Source organism: Scyliorhinus torazame, chromosome 17, assembly GCF_047496885.1.
Source record: "Scyliorhinus torazame isolate Kashiwa2021f chromosome 17, sScyTor2.1, whole genome shotgun sequence".
Classification (NCBI taxonomy): Eukaryota; Metazoa; Chordata; class Chondrichthyes; order Carcharhiniformes; family Scyliorhinidae; genus Scyliorhinus; species Scyliorhinus torazame.
In genome coordinates, this window is record NC_092723.1 from 80,185,448 (window position 1) to 80,203,723 (window position 18,276).

The 18,276-nt window shown below is 50.4% G+C and overlaps 1 protein-coding gene across 1 annotated transcript in view; it reads left to right on the forward strand.

The window, feature by feature from the left end:
* Nucleotides 1-18,276, forward strand: part of LOC140393547 (uncharacterized) — a 229,516-nt gene that overhangs the window by 64,712 nt on the left and 146,528 nt on the right. The window lies entirely within an intron of this gene.

Below are 18,276 nucleotides of genomic sequence, written 5' to 3' on the forward strand. Positions count from 1 at the left end.
TAATAAATTTCAGACCTTTAGCCATAATCTCTCTAGGCAGACAAAATAAACTGATAACAGCACTTAGAGCGTGTGGGACAATTGCAGTTGATGCTTTGTATAGTTGTCAAGTCATGAGGTGCTTGGTAAAAAAGTTGACAATGATAATGAAGTCAGTGCCATGGATATGAAAGAGAACTGATGCAACTCTGGACCAAGGCTGATTGGAAACTTCATGTGGAATCAATAGCACTTTTTTGCTGATTTAGCACAACCTCTTGACATGCCTTATACTTTTTAATGATTACACCATGTCATTGCTCATACCCGGCAATAGACTGTCTCTCTTGTGAGTTTTCTCGTGCGAGCTATGCCCATGTATGAGTGATGAAGTTGTTGAAGGATATCAGGCTGCAAAAATTCTGGTCTGATGACCTACCTGCCTTTAAAAATGACTCCTGGAAGATGCCTAGCTCATCCCGCTAAGGCCAAAATGGCCTCACATGTTCTTGGAATTGCTGAATCGAATCAAACCACCCTTCATTGATGGTTTTCCACAGTTTCTGTAGGAATCTTTCACCATTTGTCCTTGCAACTGACGACATTTGCCTTGCGCAAAAGAACAAGATCAATTTGGAGAACATATTCAAGTTCAATGTCAATGAAGTCAACTTTTAGATCCAAGGATGTATTTTCTGTTTTTGCCAGGTTAGGCAATCTGCTAAGCATATCCGATGTGATCATTAAGTTACCTGGCCTGTACCTAATCTCTCAGTTGTAACTTTGAATCTTTATCGAGAGATGTTGCAACCTTGGCTGTTTCACTAAATCATCTCCAGTGGCCTGTGCTCGGTCTCTACCACAGATCCTAGCAAATACTTGATGCATGATCAATTAGACTCGAAAACGAGGTTGTATCATAACTGAAGGCTTTAATAGACTAGATCTGTCCCCCAGCAGCTTCGGAACAGAATGAGGGCTGCTGGGATGGCATCGGAGCCACATTTCAAACAGCCAATGGTAAGCTGCTAGGCTTACCCAATGGTCTACAGCCTCTCGGGTACCGCAATACCTGATACTACAACATTCACCCCCTGTTAAAAAGAATCCGGTGGGGATGGTGACCAGTGGTTGCAATTGCATTTAACATGGTATGATCAGATATGGAGTACCGTGAGTATTTACAAGTTTGGAAGATATATATATAGTCAGTGTTCATGTACAGTTACAGTTACGGTGTAGCAATCAGTCGGTCGGGTGGCCTGGTCGTCGTCCTGGATCATCTGAGCCTCTGCGGTGGTTCTGGTGGGGGTCCGGGCGTCTGCGACTCCGGGAGCGTGGCTTCGTCGTCCATGGCAGCAGCAGCTTCATCACACCTAGGTGGCGCTGGTGGGGCAAATGGTTGACACGAGAGGGGGGCGCCTGGAGGAGGCGTCGGTGGGTGGGATGGCCTAGGTAGGAGCGGCGGGAGCACCCCCAGTGAGGTACTGAGGGGATGGTGGTAATGGTTCGGGTGCGCGTGGAGTTCCAGCGGGTGCCAGGTCCCGGAGGGAGACTGTATCTTGCCGACCGTCAGGGAACGCCACGTAGGCGTACTGGGGGTTAGCGTGCAGCAGGCGGACCCTCTCGACCAATGGGTCCGACTTGTCCGCCCACATGTGCTTACGAAGCAGGATGGGTCCGGGTGTCGCTAGCCAGGTTGGGAGCGAGGTCCCGGAGGAGGACTTCCTGGGGAAGACAAGGAGACATTCATGAGGTGTCTGATTGGTAGTTGTACAGAGCAGCGACCGAATGGCGTGGAGGGCCTCCGGGAGGACTTCCTGCAAGCGGGAAACGGGGAGAGTCCTGGACCGCAGGGCCAGTAGTACAGTCTTCCAGACCGTTCTGTTCTCCCTCTCTACCTGCCCGTTTCCCCGGGGGTTGTAACTGGTCGTCCTGCTTGAGGCGATGCCCTTGCTGAGCAGGAATTAATGCAGTTTGTCGCTCATAAAGGAGGACCCCCTATCACTGTGTATGTACGCGGGGAACCCGAACAGTGTAAAGATACCCTGGAGGGCCTTGATGACCGTGGTGGTGGTCATGTCGGGGCAGGGGATGGCGAACGGGAACCGGGAGTACTCGTCAATCACGTTCAGGAAATATGTGTTGCGGTCGGTGGAGGGGAGGGGGCCTTTGAAGTCCATACTGAGGCGCTCGAAGGGACGGGAAGCCTTTATCAGGTGCGCCCTCTCTGGCCGGTAGAAGTGCGGTTTGCACTCCGCGCAGATTTGGCAGTCCCTGGTGATTGTCCTGACCTCCTCGATGGAGTAGGGCAGGTTGCGGGCCTTAATGAAGTGGAAAAAGCGAGTGACCCCCGGGTGGCAGAGGTCCTCGTGGAGGGCTCGGAGGCGGTCCACTTGTGCGGTGGCACACGTGCCGCGGGACAGGGCATCGGGAGGCTCGTTTAGCTTCCCAGGACGGTACAAGATCTCGTAGTTGTAGGTGGAGAGTTCTATCCTCCACCGCAAGATCTTGTCATTCTTTATCTTGCCCCGCTGTGCATTATCAAACATGAACGCTACCGACCATTGGTCAGTGAGGAGAGTGAATCTCCTGCCGGTCAGGTAATGCCTCCAGTGTCGCACAGCTTCTACTATGGCTTGTGCCTCCTTTTCGACCGAGGAGTGGCAAATTTCTGAAGCATGGAGGGTACGGGAGAAGAAGGCCACGGGCCTGCCCGCTTGGTTGAGGGTGGCGGCTGGAGCTACGTCGGACGCATCGCTCTCGACCTGGAAGGGGAGGGACTCGTCGATGGCGCGCATCGTGGCCTTTGCAATGTCTGCTTTGATGCGGCAGAAGGCCTGGCGGACCTCCATCGACAGGGGGAAGGTTGTGGACTGGATTAGGGATCGGGCTTTGTCTGCGTAGTCGGGGCCCACTGGGCGTAATAACTGAAAAAGCCGAGGCAGCGCTTCAGGGCCTTGGGGCAGTGAGGGAGGGGGAACTCCATAAGGGGGCGCATGCGTTCAGGGTCGGGGCCTATAACTCCATTTCACACTACGAGAATGGCTAGGCGGTCAGTGCTAAAGACGCATTTATCCTTATTGTACGTTAAGTTAAGGATTTTCGCGGTCTGGAGGAATTTTCAGAGGTTGGTGTCGTGGTCCTGCTGGTCATGGCCGCAGATGGTGACGTTATCAAGATACGGGAACATTCCGCGTAAGCCGTACCGGTCAACCATTCGGTCCATCTCGCGTTGGAAGACCGAGACCCCATTAGTGACACCAAAGGGAACCCTTAAAAATTGGTAGAGCCACCCATCTGCTTCGAAGGCAGTGTACTTGCGGTCACTAGTGCGGAGGGGTAGCTGATGGTAGGCGGACTTGAGATCCACCATGGAGAAGATCTTGTATTGCGCGATCCGGTTCACCAGGTCGGATATGCGGGGGAGAGGGTACACGTCCAGCTGCGTAAACCTGTTGATGGTCTGACTGTAGTCAATGACCATCCTATGTTTCTCCCCGATCTTTACCACCACTACTTGAGCTCTCTAGGGACTGTTGCTAGTCGCTCAGTAGCCTTGGACCTCTGACCTGATGAAGGTCCGGTCCTGGGCACTGTACCATCTGCTCCTGGTGGCGACGGGTTTGCAATCCGGGGTGAGGTTCGCAAACAGGGAAGGCGGGTCGACCTTAAGGGTTGCGGGGCCGCAGACAGTAAGGGGGGCTATAGGGCCGCCAAATTTAAAAGTGAGGCTTTGCAAGTTACATTGGAAGTCCAACCCCAGGAGTGTAGCCGCACAGAGGTGCGGCAGGACATAAAGGCGGAAATTGTTGAATTTCCTGCCTTGGACAGTGAGGTTCGCTAGGCAGAACCCCTTTATCTCCACCGAGTGTGACCCGGAGGCCAGGGAGATTCTTTGGTTTACAGGGTGGGTAACAAGTGAACAGCGCCTTACCGTGTCGGGGTGTATAAAGCTCTCCGTGCTCCCAGAGTCGATCAGGCAAGACATCTCGTGGCCGTTGATGAAGATCGTCGTCGTTGCTGTTGCGAGTGTCCGAGGTCGATTTTGGTCCAGCGTCACCGAGGCCAGATGGAGCAGTTGTGGGTTGTGATCGAGCAGCATGTAGTCGGCTGTGCTGGGGGCCTGGGGCCTGGGGCCCCATCCAAAATGGCGTCTCCCATGGATCGCACATGGTGGTCGGGGATGTACAAAATGGCAGCGGGGATGGACAAAATGGTGGCGCCCATCCGTCCAGCGTGGTGTCCGAGGGGCAAGATGGCCACGACCGTGGGTCGGGCATGGTCCTCGGATAGTGGGGTGGCGGTGAGTGCTGGCCGCCTGGGGCCCGAAGGGAAGGTTGCCGCGGCGGTCCAGAGTCGTTGGGGACCACGGCCACGGCTCGTGCTTGGCAGACCCCCACAAAATGGCCCTTCTTGCCGCACTCTTTGCAGGAGGAGGTGCGGGCTGGGCAGCGCTGGCGGGTGTGTTTCACCTGCCCGCAGAAGGAGCAACGGGGCCCAACGGAGCTAGCGGGCCGTGTTACAGCGCAGGCCTGCGGGGACACGGGGAAGGTCAGAGGGGCTGCCGCTGCGGGATGCCATGCAGCCCAGGGGGCCGTCGCGCGGTAGGGCGTATTGGACTGCACATTTTTGGAGGCAACATCCATGGACCCTGCCAGGGCCCGTGTGTCTCTCAGTCCCAGGGTGTCATTTTCTAAAAGTCTTTGTCGGATCTCTGAAGAGCTCATACCTGCTACGAACGCAACCCAGATTAGAAGTTCCGTGTGCTCACTGCCCGAAACTTGAAGGCAGCCACAGTTTCTGCCCAGCATGAGTAGCGCACGGTAGAAGTCCTCCAGTGATTCCCCGGGGCTTTGCCGTCTAGTTGCAAGGAGGTGACGTGCGTAGACCTGGTTTACAGGGCGTATATAATGTCCCTTTAACAGTTCGATCGCATTATCATAGTCCTCCGCCTCCTCGATGAGGGAGAAGATTCCAGGGCTTACTCTTGAGTGCAGGAGATGTAGTTTCTGTTCTGCTGAGGGGGTGCCTCCGGCCGTCTCGAGGTAGCCTTTAAAGCACGCCAGCCAGTGCTTAAAAATCACAGCCGAGTTCTCCGCGTGGGGGCTGAGTTGCAGACACTCCGGCTTGATTCGGAGATCCATTCTTTCAGCTCAAGAGTAGGCTATTAAATTGATGCACGATCAATTAGACTCGAAAACGAGGTTGTATCATAACTGAAGGCTTTCATAGATTAGATCTGTTCCCCAGCAGAGAACAGAGTACAGAATGAGGGCTGCTGGGACAGCATCTGTTCTTATAACCCGCCTGTCAGGGCGGAGCCACATACCAAACAGCCAATGGTAAGCTGCTAGGCTTACCCAATGGTCTACATCCTCTCGGGTACCGCAATACCTGATACTACCACAATACTAACGTTAATGTTTCCCATTTGATGCTGGAGTAGTTTGATGGCATTAGATCAGTAAGGTCGCACGACTGATGAGGGGAGACTTTGGCCTGAGTGAAACAGAGAGCAAGTGAGCATCACAGAATCACAAAATACTACAGCGCAGAAGAGGCCCTTTGGCCCACTGTGTCTGCACTGATGCATGAAAGGCCCTGACCTGCCCACCTAATCCCACTTGCCAGCACTTGGCCCACAACCTTGAATGTTATGACATGCCAAGTGCTCCTACAGGTACTTTTTAAAGGATGTGAAGCATTCTGCCTCTATCACCCTCCCAGGCAGTTCATTCCAGACCGTCACCACTCTCTGGGTAAAAAGGTTTTTCCTCAAATCCCCCCTCAACTTCCCACTGCTCACTTTGAACTTGTGTCCCCTCGTAACTGACCCTTCAACTAAGGGGAACAGCTGCTCCCTATCGATCCTGTCCATGCCCCTCATAATCTTGTACACCTCAATCAGGTCTCTGCTCCAGAGAAAACAACCGAAGCCTATCCAACCTCTCTTTATAAATTAAGTATTCCATCCCAGGCAACATTCTGGTGACTCTTCTCTGCACCCCCTCCAGTGCAATTACATCTTTCCTATAAAGTGGTGACCAGAATTGCACACAGTACTCCAGCTGTGGCCTCACCAAAGTATATTTAGGAATTTGATACAAAGTGGGAATTCAGTGCATCGGGGGGAAAGAGGTGCTTTAGGGTAAGGGTCAGTGTAGAGTGCTGGGAGTTTGATAATTAAGGGAGTTAAAGGAGGAAGGGAAAGAGGTGCTCTTTTGCTTTTAGCTTTCTAACTTTCTCAGCCTCCAGGAAGTGGTCTTAAATCAAAATTGGCACAGAGCCAATCAGATTAGAGAGATGAACGTGTAGCTCAAAGACTGGTGTGGGAGAAATGGGTTCCAGTTTGGGGGGGACTGGCACCAGCACTGAGGAAAGTGGGCTCTGTGCCACTGGACCTGTATTTTTGCAAACTGTATAACTCGGACAGAAGAGAAAGTTTAAACTCAGAAGTGGGGGAAAGGGATCAAATTTGGGAAGATGAGGTAAATCAAAGAGTAGAGATGATGCAAGAGAGAAATGTATCAATACAGAAAATGAAAAAGAGACCGTGACAGGGAGGGATTCAGAACACAAATCTAACAGCAAATCAACAGCTGAGGCGAGAGGTTATAAAAATAATGAAAGGATAAAACTAAAATCTCTGTATCTGAAAACAGGGGAACTGAGAGCACACACAGAAATAAATAAGAACTGTTTAATAGCCATTATGGAGACATGGCGGCAGGAGGGCATGGATTGGGAGCTGAATATTAAAGGGTGCAGAATATTTAGGAAGGACAGGAAGTGAGGAAAATGTGGAGAAGTAGCTCTGTTAGTTAATGATGGTATTAGCACAATAATGAGGGAGGGCCTAAGTTCAGAAAAACAGGATGTGAAAACAGTTTGGGCAGAAGAGAAAAACGGTGAAGGCAAAAAGTCATTTGTGGGAGCTGTGTACAGGCCCCCGAATAATAACCATGTGGCAGGGTGGCGTAGAAAGGAAAAATAATGGGAGCTTGTCAGAAAGGTACAGATATAATCATGGGAGATTTTCATTGACATATAGACTGGAAAACTCAAAAGGGCAAAGGTAGCACGTTAGCATAGTGGTTAGCACTGTTGCTTCACAGCGCCAGGGTCCCAGGTTCGATTCCCTGCTGGGTCACTGTCTGTGCGGAGTCTGCACATTCTCCCCGTGTCTGCGTGGGTTCCCTCCCGGTGCTCCGGTTTCCTCCCACAGCCCAAAGACGTGCGAGTTAGGTGGATTGGCCATGATAAATTGACATTAGTATCCAAAATGTTTAGGAGGGGTTATTGGGTTCGGGGGATAGGGTGGAAGTGAGGTCTTAAGTTGGTTGGTGCAGACCTGATGGGCTGAATGGCCTCCTTCTGCACTGTATGTTCTATGTTCTATGTAGCTGAGATACGGAGTTAATGTTTTCAGGATAGCTTCTTAGAGCAGCATGTTCTGGAGCCAACCAGAGAGCAGGCCATAAAATCATAAGGCATAGGACCAGAATTATACCACTCGGCCCATTCAATCATGGCTGATATTCTCTCATCCCCATTCTCCTGCCTTCTCCCCATAACCCCTGATCCCCTTATTAATCAAGAGCCTATCTATCTCTGTCTTAAAGACTCTCAGTGATTTGGCCTCCACAGCCTTCTGCGGCAAAGAGTTACACAGATTCACCACCCTCTGGCTGAAGAAATTCCTCATCTCTGTTTTAAAGGATTGTCCCTTTATTCTGAGATGGTGGCCCCTGGTTCTAGTTTCTCCTACAAGTGGAAACATCCTCTCCACTTCCATTCTATCCAGGCCTCGCAGTATCCTGTAAGTTTCAATAAGATCCCCACTCATCCTTCTAAACTCCGACGAGTACAGACCCAGAGTCCTCAACCGTTCCTCTTACGACAAGTTCTTCATTCCAGGGATCATTCTTGTGAACTTCCTCTGGACCCTTTCCAAGGCCAGCACATCCTTCCTTAGATACGGGGCCCAAAACTTCTCACAATACTCCAAATGGGGTCTGACCAGAGCCTTATACAGCCTCAGAAGTACCTCCCTGGTCTTGTATTCTAGCCCTCTTGACATAAATGCTAACAATGCATTTGCCTTCTTAACTGCCGACTGAACCTGCACGAGACCTTTAAGAGAATCATGAACAAGGACTCCCAAGTCCCTTTGTGCTTCTGATTTCCTAAGCATTTCCCCATTTAGAAAATAGTCTATGCCTAAATTTCTCCTTCCAAAGTGCATCACCTCACACTTTTCCACATTGTATTTCATTTGCCACTTCATTGCCCACTCTCCTAGCTTGTCCAAATCCTTCTGCAGCCCCATTGCTTCCTCAATACTACCTGTCCCTCTACAGATCTTTGTATCATCTGCAAACTTAGTAACAGTGCCTTCAGTTCCTTTTTCCAGATCATTAATGTATATTGTGAAAAATTGTGGTCCCAGCACAGACCCCTGAGGCACACCACTAGTCACCGGCTGCCATCCTGAAAAAGACCCCTTTATCCCCACTCTCTGCCTTCTGCCAGTCAGCCAATCCCCTATCCATGCCAGGGTCTTACCCTTAACACCATGGGCTTTTAACTTATTTAACAGTCTCCTATGCGGCACCTTGTCAAAGGCCTTCTGGAAATCTAAATAAATCATGTCCACTGGTTCTCTTTTGTCTAACTTCCTTGTTACCTCCTCAAAGAACTCTAACAGATTTGTCAGATACGACCTCCCTTTGACAAAGCCGTGCTGACTCGGTCCTATTTTACCATGCACTTCCAAGTGCTTCGAGATCTCATTTTAATAACAGACTCTAAATCCTTGCCAATGACCGAAGTCAGGCTAACCGACCTATAATTTCCTGTCTTCTGCCTCCCTCCCTTCTTAAACAGTGGTGTTACATTAACCACTTTCCAGTCCTCTGGGACCCTTCCTGCCTCCAGTGATCCCTGAAAGATCATCACCAATGCCTCCACAATTTCCTCAGCTATCCTTTTCGGACCCTGGGGTGTAGTCCATCCTGTCCAGGGGACATATCCACCTTCAGACCTTTCAGTTTCCCCAGAACCTTCTCCGAAGTAATGGCCACTGCACTCACCTCTGCCCCCTGGTTCTCCTGGAGCTCTGGCATCCCCTGGTGTCTTCCACCGTGAAGACTGATGCAAAGTAACTATTCAGTTCATCTGCCATTTCTTTGTTTCCTATTATTACTTCTCCAGCCACAATTTCCAGTGGTCCAATGTCTATTTTTGCCTCTCGCTTACCTTTTATATATTGAAAAAAATCTCTTCCTATCTTCCTTTATATTACTAGCTAGCTTGCACTCATACTTCATCTTCTCCCCCCTTATTGCTTTTTCATTTGTCTTCTGCTCGCTTTTAAAGGCTTCCCAATCCTCTGGCTTCCCACTAATCGTCACCACTTTGTACGCTTTTTCTTTAGCTTTTATGCTGTCCTTGACATCCCTTGTCAGCCATGGATGCCTTGTCCTCCCCTTAGCATGTTTCCTCCTCCTTGGGATGAATTTCTGCTGTGCCTCCCGAATAACCCGCAAAACCTCCTGCCATTGCTGTTCCAGTGTCTTCCCTGCTAGGCTCCTTTTCCAAACAACTCTGGCCAGCTCCTCCCTCATGTCTTTGTAGTTATCCTTATTTAATTGTAATACCGTTACATCTGATTGCAGCTTCTCCCTCTCAAACTGCAGGGTAAATTCTATCATATTGTGGTCACTGCTCCCTCAGGGTTCCTTTACCGTATGTTCCCTAATCAAGTCTGCCTCATTATGCATGTAACAAATCCAGAATTGCCTGTTCCCCAGTAGGCTCTGTCACAAGCTGCTCCAAAAAAAATCTCTTAGACATTCCACAAATTCCTTTTCTTGGGATCCTCTACCAACCTGATTTTCCCAGTCCACCTGCATATTTAAGTGCCCCATGATTATTGTAATATTGCCTTTTTTACATGCTTTCTCTATCTCCTGAGTTATTTTCTGCCCCACATCCTGACTACTGCTCGGGGGCCTGTACATAACTCCCATCAGGGTCTTTTTACCTTTGCGATTCCTCAACTCTACCCTCAGAGATTCTATGCCTTCTGATCCTATATCGCTCCTTGCTATCGATTTAACTTCATTCAGGACGGGAGTAATTAATGATCTCATAGTCATGGCGCCCCTAAATAGCAGTGATCATAATATGATTGAATTTTACTTTCAGTTTAAGAGAAAGAAGAGTAGATCTGAAACAATGCCATAACTTACTGGCTCCCGAACTAGGGTACCCCAAAAATATAAGACCATAAGACCATAAGACATAGGAGCGGAAGTAAGGCCATTCGGCCCATCGAGTCCACTCCGCCATTCAATCATGGCTGATTTCAACTCCATTTACCCGCTCTCTCTCCATAGCCCTTAATTCCTCGAAAAATCAAGAATTTATCAACTTCTGTCTTAAAGACACTCAACGTCCCGGCCTCCACCGCCCTCTGTGGCAATGAATTCCACAGACCCACCACTCTCTGGCTGAAGAAATTTCTCCTCATCTCTGTTCTAAAGTGACTCCCTTTTATTCTAAGGCTGTGCCCCCGGGTCCTAGTCTCCCCTGCTAATGGAAACAACTTCCCTACGTCCACCCTATCTAAGCCATTCATTATCTTGTAAGTTTCTATTAGATCTCCCCTCAACCTCCTAAACTCCAATGAATATAATCCCAGGATCCTCAGACGTTCATCGTATGTTAGGCCTATCATTCCTGGGATCATCCGTGTGAATCTCCGCTGGACCCTCTCCAGTGCCAGTATGTCCTTCCTGAGGTGTGGGGCCCAAAATTGCTCACAGTATTCTAAATGGGGCCTAACTAATGCTTTATAAAGCTTCAGAAGTACATCCCTGCTTTTATATTCCAAGCCTCTTGAGATGAATGACAACATTGCATTTGCTTTCTTAATTACGGACTCAACCTACAAGTTTACCTTTAGAGAATCCTGGACTAGGACTCCCAAGTCCCTTTGCACTTCAGCATTATGAATTTTGTCACCGTTTAGAAAATAGTCCATGCCTCTATTCTTTTTTCCAAAGTGCAAGACCTCGCACTTGCCCACGTTGAATTTCATCAGCCATTTCTTGGACCACTCTCCTAAACTGTCTAAATCTTTCTGCAGCCTCCCCACCTCCTCCATACTACCTGCCCCTCCACCTATCTTTGTATCATCGGCAAACTTAGCCAGAATGCCCCCAGTCCCGTCATCTAGATCGTTAATATATAAAGAGAACAGCTGTGGCCCCAACACTGAACCCTGCCGGACACCACTCGTCACCGGTTGCCATTCCGAAAAAGAACCTTTTATCCCAACTCTCTGCCTTCCGCCTGACAGCCAATCGTCAATCCATGTTAGTACCTTGCCTCGAATACCATGGGCCCTTATTTAACTCAGCAGTCTCCCGTGAGGTACCTTATCAAAGGCCTTTTGGAAGTCAAGATAGATAACATCCATTGGCTCTCCTTGGTCTAACCTATTTGTTATCTCTTCAAAGAACTCTAACAGGTTTGTCAGGCACGACCTCCCCTTACTAAATCCATGCTGACTTGTCCTAATCTGACCCTGCTCTTCCAAGAATTTAGAAATCTCATCCTTAACAATGGATTCTAGAATCTTGCCAACAACCGAGGTTAGGCTAATTGGCCTATAATTTTCCATCTTATTCCTTGTTCCCTTCTTGAACAGGGGGGTTACAACAGCGATTTTCCAATCCTCTGGGACTTTCCCGGACTCCAGTGACTTTTGAAAGATCATAACTAACGCCTCCACTATTTCTTCAAAATATGGTTGGAATCTCTTAAAAGTTTCCGCAATTGTCCAGAAGTTCGAACTTTCCCTGGGAAATTGCACTGGATACTACCCAGCAAAGTGATTTAAATCGTTAACTTCCGATGGTTCTGCCAGTTTTACCCTCATAGTTTCTCTGAAAGAGCTAGGAGGGAAAAAAGCATAGTGGCACAGTGGTTAGCACTGCTGCTTCACAGCCCCAGGGTCCCAGGTTCAATTCCAGCTTCGGGTCACTGTCTGTTTGGAGTTTGCACTTTATCACTGTGTCTGCGTGGGTTTCCTCCGGGTGCTCCGGTTTCCTCCCACAGTCCAACGATGTGCAGGTTAGGTGCATTGACCATGATAAATTGCCCTTAGTGTCCAAAAGGTTAGGTGGGATTACTGGGTTACGGGAATAGGGTGGAGGCATGTGCTGTTTCCAAGGGCCGGTGCAGACTCGATGGGCCAAATGGCCTCCTTCTGCCCTGGAAATTCTATGAACTTCTGTCACGACACCCTGGGCTGGTGTGTGGCCAATTCCAGCCCCACTTGACCCAGAGGTGCAACACAAGTTAAATTGGATGTCATTTTAAAATACCAAAGGACTTTTGGTGATCCCAATAAACTGCAGTCACCGGGTTAGTAACTTTAACAGAATTGAACTTTTATTATGGAAAGTATTATAATTAAACTGACAGAAAATGTAACTAATAGCCCTTTCCCAACCCCTCCCCCACCTTTCCAACTACCCCTAGTCTCTACACACTCACAGACACACACACACACAGACAAACAACACCGAGGGGAATGGATGATTGAGTGGCAAAGAAAACATTAATAAAAATAAAAGAATAAAGCATCTTTGATGCACTAGGATAGGGTGATTAGGTAGCACAGTGGTTAGCACTGTTGCTTCACAGCTCCAGGGTCCGGGGTTCAATTCCCGGCTTGGGGCACTGTCATTGCGCTCACGTCTGCATGTTCTCCCCGTGTCTGCGTGGGTTTCCTCCGAGTGCTCCGGTTTCCTCCCACAGTCCAACGATGTGCAGGTTTGGTGGATTGGCCATTCCTAAATTTCCCTTAGTGTCCAAAAAGGTTGAGTGGGGTTATGGGGATAGGTGGAGGTGTAGGCTTGGGTCAGGTGCTCTTTCCAAGGGCCGGTGCAGACTTGATGGGCCGATTGGCCTCCGTCTGCACTGTAAATTCCATGTGATGATTCCTATGATAGCTTCCAGTTGGTATCTTTCTTGAGTTCAAGCTTTCATTTCAATACTTCTTCATTCTAGGCTTGAGATAGTTTTCTCTGGCAAGGTTGTCTACTTTCTCTGTAGATTCAGGATTATTTCAAGTTTACAAGAAAGATGTGCCAGGCACTCACTGGTTTTAGAACAAGAAAGCAGTTCTTTACTTCAGCAGCGAGAGTCCCTTTCACTTCCAAGGCCTAATCACTTCTGCCCAGTTCCCTTAGAAAACCTCATGCAAGAACGAATCACTAATTGTTGTCAAGCAGATTACTGTCTCTGGCCAACCCAGCAGATGCCAGCCAATAAATCGAATCAACTTCCTCCAAAGCTGATACTAAAATTCACTCAGCACCGACACGAATCTGTTTCTCCTCTCCAAAATACAAAACTTGGTACACAGTCTCCTGACAAGCAGACTGATTCAGCTTGAGTCTTCTGCTTAAAGGCACATTCTGAATATGGGTCCATGGACCAAAAATAACAAAAGAAAAGAAAATGGGAAATAAACCGAAATACACTTCAGAGTAACTATTTAAAACACCTAGATCGAGTCCCAGATAGGGAATCCTCCACACTATTGACCCCCCCCAGGGGGACCCCCCCCCTAATTAACAGCCCATCCCCACAACATTCCCCAGCGCCCACCCAGACAGGATTTCCATTCCCAATCCCCTCGAACTGACCCCACAACCTGACCATTCCACACTGACATGACACCCAACACTCTGGCCTGACCCCACACTCGATATGACATGACACTCCCCACAAACCGGCCCCACCCCTCCTCCAATGTCTGCAACCACTACTCCCCCCCCCCCATACACAGGCTGATCCACCCAACCTGACCTCATGCCCCTGGCCAAAACCGACCCCCCACAACCCAGCCCCAAGTCCCTGCTGCAAACCCCAAACCCCTTCTGATCCGACCTGATGCCCCTTCACAATGTTTAAACCCCCCCGACACACTCAATGTCCAAACGCTCCCACGCCGCTAATGTCCACACCCCCCAATGTCTGGACCCCCATGTCCATATCATGCCCCAACCCAACCTCCTTCAACACAGCCTGACCACCCCCCCCACCTCCCAGTGTCAGGATTCTCCCTATGTCCGGAACTCCCCCGTGACTGATCCCCCCCACCGATGTTCAAACCACCATATCCATTTCACCTACTTTAGAAAGTGGCCTTTTTACCGGCGATGGCGACAAATCCCGCTGATCACGCAACCTGCTGGGTATGGTCCATATCCAGGTGGATATATTGTGCCGCCCGGGCATACAGGGCCTGCGAAATTGCGCACGCACACCTGTGAACAGAGGTCTGGGAGATCCCAGACTGGTCCTCACTCGGTGCCTGGAAGGACCCTGTTGCAAAGACGTTCAGGGCAACCGTAAACCTTGACTGCCACCGGGAGCTGGTGTCTTCCCCCATACCACTGGGGTTAGCATGATGAGTACTCCTGTGCCCAGGTCAAATGGGCTGCACAGTGGCCTTGTCTTGCACTGCAGCCCCCATTTCCACCTCCACTCCCAACCGTTCCCCCTGACACTGTTCCCTCCACACCGCGCCCCTGGCCCTGTTGGTGCTTGTAACCAGGGGACCTCTGACCCCACTACCCATCCCTGCCAACATGGGTACCTATTGCTAGCACTTCCCATCCCAGCTGTACACGCTGCAGCCCCTGTCCTGTGCCCTCCTGTGGAGTCCACTGTGCGTGTCCCTGTTGAGTGGGCCGTGTGATAACGCACTAGCAAGGTGATGCCAAGTTGTGGGGGTTGGGTGGACACAGTGCACTACTGATGGTGCCATGCTTGCTGGCATGCATGCGGGCAGGGCCCAAGGGTGGGACTCGGCCAGCGGGTGTGGGTACCTGTTGGGACTGTAGCTGTGGTGTGCTGTGGGCCCTTTTTGTGGCACACCAGTTGTGTCTACTTGTCTGGGGGTAGGATGGATGGGGGCTGGGGCAGGCAGGGCTTGGTCACAACCGGTGGTCCTGCGGTGTGGGCTAACTTGTGAGGGATAGTGTGCCAGGGAGGGTGCCAATGCCCAAGGTACATGTCTCCCCTGCTACCCGTGCAATGGGGCAATGTCTCGGATGGATGCTGGGGTGTTCCAACACCCGGTGAGCCACGCGCTGCACTCCGCTGGGCCATGCCCATCCCATTGATGGATCAGCTGGGGTCTGTGGGCTCCCAGGGAGTGGCCTGGGAGGGGGGGGCATCCATACTGCCGGTGGCACTCTGTACGCCTACGGGTCACAGTGGACAGTCAGTGGGATGTGCAACCAGAATGCTGTCTTGCAGGCCACGGCAATGGCGGTCCGTGCCCGGACACGCTGGTCCCGGAAGGACACACCAACCCCACGGTCCATCTCCTGGTTGCTCCCCACTACTCCCCCCTGGTCCTGGCCTCCGGCCAGCGGCACCACTGGCAGCCCACCTTTGTGCCTTTCGTAACTTGGCTTACCTCCTCTCTCTCCCTCAGTGGCCACGGCTCCTGATCCTCGATTTGAACCTCAATAGTGTCACTTCTGCCTGGCGGGGGCGGAGCATTGCGGCTGGCCGGGGAATCCTGGGTGGGATTTTCTCAGCCCAGGCTGGGCAGGAGAATCGCCAGGACGGGCGCGAATCGCGCGATGCCGCCCTGACGCCAGTCCGCCAATTCTCCAGAGAGCGGAGAATCGGCGCAACTGGCGTGGCGCGGTCGGTGCGGCACAGGTCCAGGGCCGCTCTAAGCGCCCCCCCCCCCCCCCGGCGATTCTCCGCCTGGGATGGACCAAGCGGCCGGGCAAAAAATCCGAGTCCCGACGGCGACGTCCATGTGTGGTCTTACCCGGCGGGACCTCGACGTGCATGCATCTGGGGGGGGCGTGGTGGGTGGTCCGACGCCAGGGTTGGGGGGGGGGCCCCTCCTCTGTGGCCTGGCCCGCAATCGGGGCCTACCGATCGGCAGGCTGGCCTCTCGGGCTGGGGGCTTCTTTTGTTCCGCGCCGGCTCCTGTACCCCTACGCCATCTTGCGTCGGGGCCAGTGCGGAGAAGGGAGCCACCGCGCATGCACACAATTGCGCTGATCCCACTGCGCATGCGTGCATTGGCGCTGGTCCCGCTGCGCATGTGCAGACCCGCAGCGCCCATCTGATGCCCGGATTGCCAGCTGGAGCGGCGTGAGTCACTCCAGTGCCGTGCTGGCCCCCTGTAGGGGTCAGAATCGCTACTCCTGAGGGCATGTTGATGCCGTCGAGAAACGCGATGCCGTTTACGGCGGCGTCAACACAAAGCCTCAGGATCAGAGAATCCCGCCCCCTGTGTCGGGCCCGTTAATGATATGATAAAGGCAGTTACTGTAGAATTTGCATGTCAGCGCGCGGCGTGGACCGCTTTCACACCATTATCGAGGCGTGTGAGCATGGCATCCTTGGGGCGCCCGGTGCCGACCTCAATTTTTGGCTAACATGCGATTCTCTGTCCAATCGCTATTCGCGATTCCAGAATCACTGGACGGAGAATCCCGCCCAGTATCAAACTTAAAGAAAAACACATAATTGTGCAAAGACAAGTGGCAGGTCAGAATATTGGACAGAATATAAGAAGCAGCAAAGGATGACAAATAATTTAATAAGGAGGGAAAATTAGAGTATGAGAGAAAGCGGGCCAGAAATACGAAAACAGAGAGTCAGAGATTTTATAAATATTTTAAAATGAAAAGTGTTAACGGAGTTCGCACTGGTTCTATAGAAAGTGAGTCTGTAGAATTGATGATGGAAAACAAGGAGATGGCAGATGAATTAACAGGTATTTCTATCAGTCTCCACTCTAAAGGATACAAGTAACATACCAGAAGCAGCTAGACATCAGGAAATTGAAGGGAGGGAGGAACTCAGGAAAATTACTGTCACCAGAGAACTGATACTGAGTAAATAGTTGGAGCAGTCTGTCTGATGACAAGTGCCTAAGTCCTGATGGACTTCATCCTAGTTTCTTAAAAGGAGTGGCTCGTGAGATAATTAATGCATTGGTTTTAATTTCCCCAAACCTCCTAGATTCAGCAATGGTAACTCCATTATTCAAAAAGGGAGGGAGACAGAAAGCAGAAAACAACATGGATGAAGATTAATTAGCTAACAGGAAGCAGTTGGCATGATGGGTCTTTTTCGGGTTGGCAGGGTGTAACGTGTGCCACAGGGATCAGCGCTGGGACCTCAACTGTTTACAATTTATATAAATGACTTGGATGAAGGGATTGAGGGATAATTGCCAAATTTTCTGATGACAGAAAGATAGTAGGAAAGTAAGTTGTGCAGAGCACATAAGGAGTCTACAAAAAGATCTATATATATACGGCAGGGTTTTCTGTGCAAACCACCGCATGTTTTGCAGCGGTTGACGACGCCTGCCATTGGCTGATGGCGGGATCTTCTTGTCCCGCCATTGTCAACGGAACTTCCCATTGAATGCACCCCCGCTGCCTGGAGACCCATGGCAGGGTTGCACCGTCGGTGGGACCAGAATATAGTGCCGGTGTTAACGCTCAGTAAATACTGCAGATGCTGGAAATCTGAAATAAAAAAGAAAATGCTGGAAAACCTCAGCAGGTCTGGCAGCAACTGTGGAGAGAGAAACAGAGTTCACATTTCAAGTCCATATGATCCTTCCACAGAACTGGAACAAAATAATATCGATAGGTTAAATGAGTTGAGGAATTAAAGAAAGTTAGTATAGGCAAGAAGGTTGTATTGGAGGATAATTCCCCGGGACCTGACATTCTGCATCCCAGAGTGTTGAAAGAGGTTGCTTTGGAGATATCAGATGCAATCATAGAATCATAGAATTTACAGTGTCGAAGGAGGCATTTAGCCCATCGAGTCTGCACTGGCCCTTGGAAAGAGCACCCCACTTAAGCCCACACCCATAACACAGTAACCCTACCTAACCCTTTTGGACACTAAGGGCAATTTAGCATGGCCAATCCACCTAACTTGCACATCTTTGGACTGTGGGAGGAAACCGGAGCACCCGGAGGAAATCCACACACGCATGGGGAGAATGCGCAGACTCCGCACAGCCAGTGACCCAAGCCGGGAATCGAACCTGGGATCTACAGACCTGTTAGCCTGACATCCGTAATAGGGAAAATGCTAGAATCTATTATAAAACATAGAACATAGAACAGTACAGCACAGAACAGGCCCTTCGGCCCTCAATGTTGTGCCGAGCATTGTCCGAAACCAAGATCAAGCTATCCCACTCCCTGT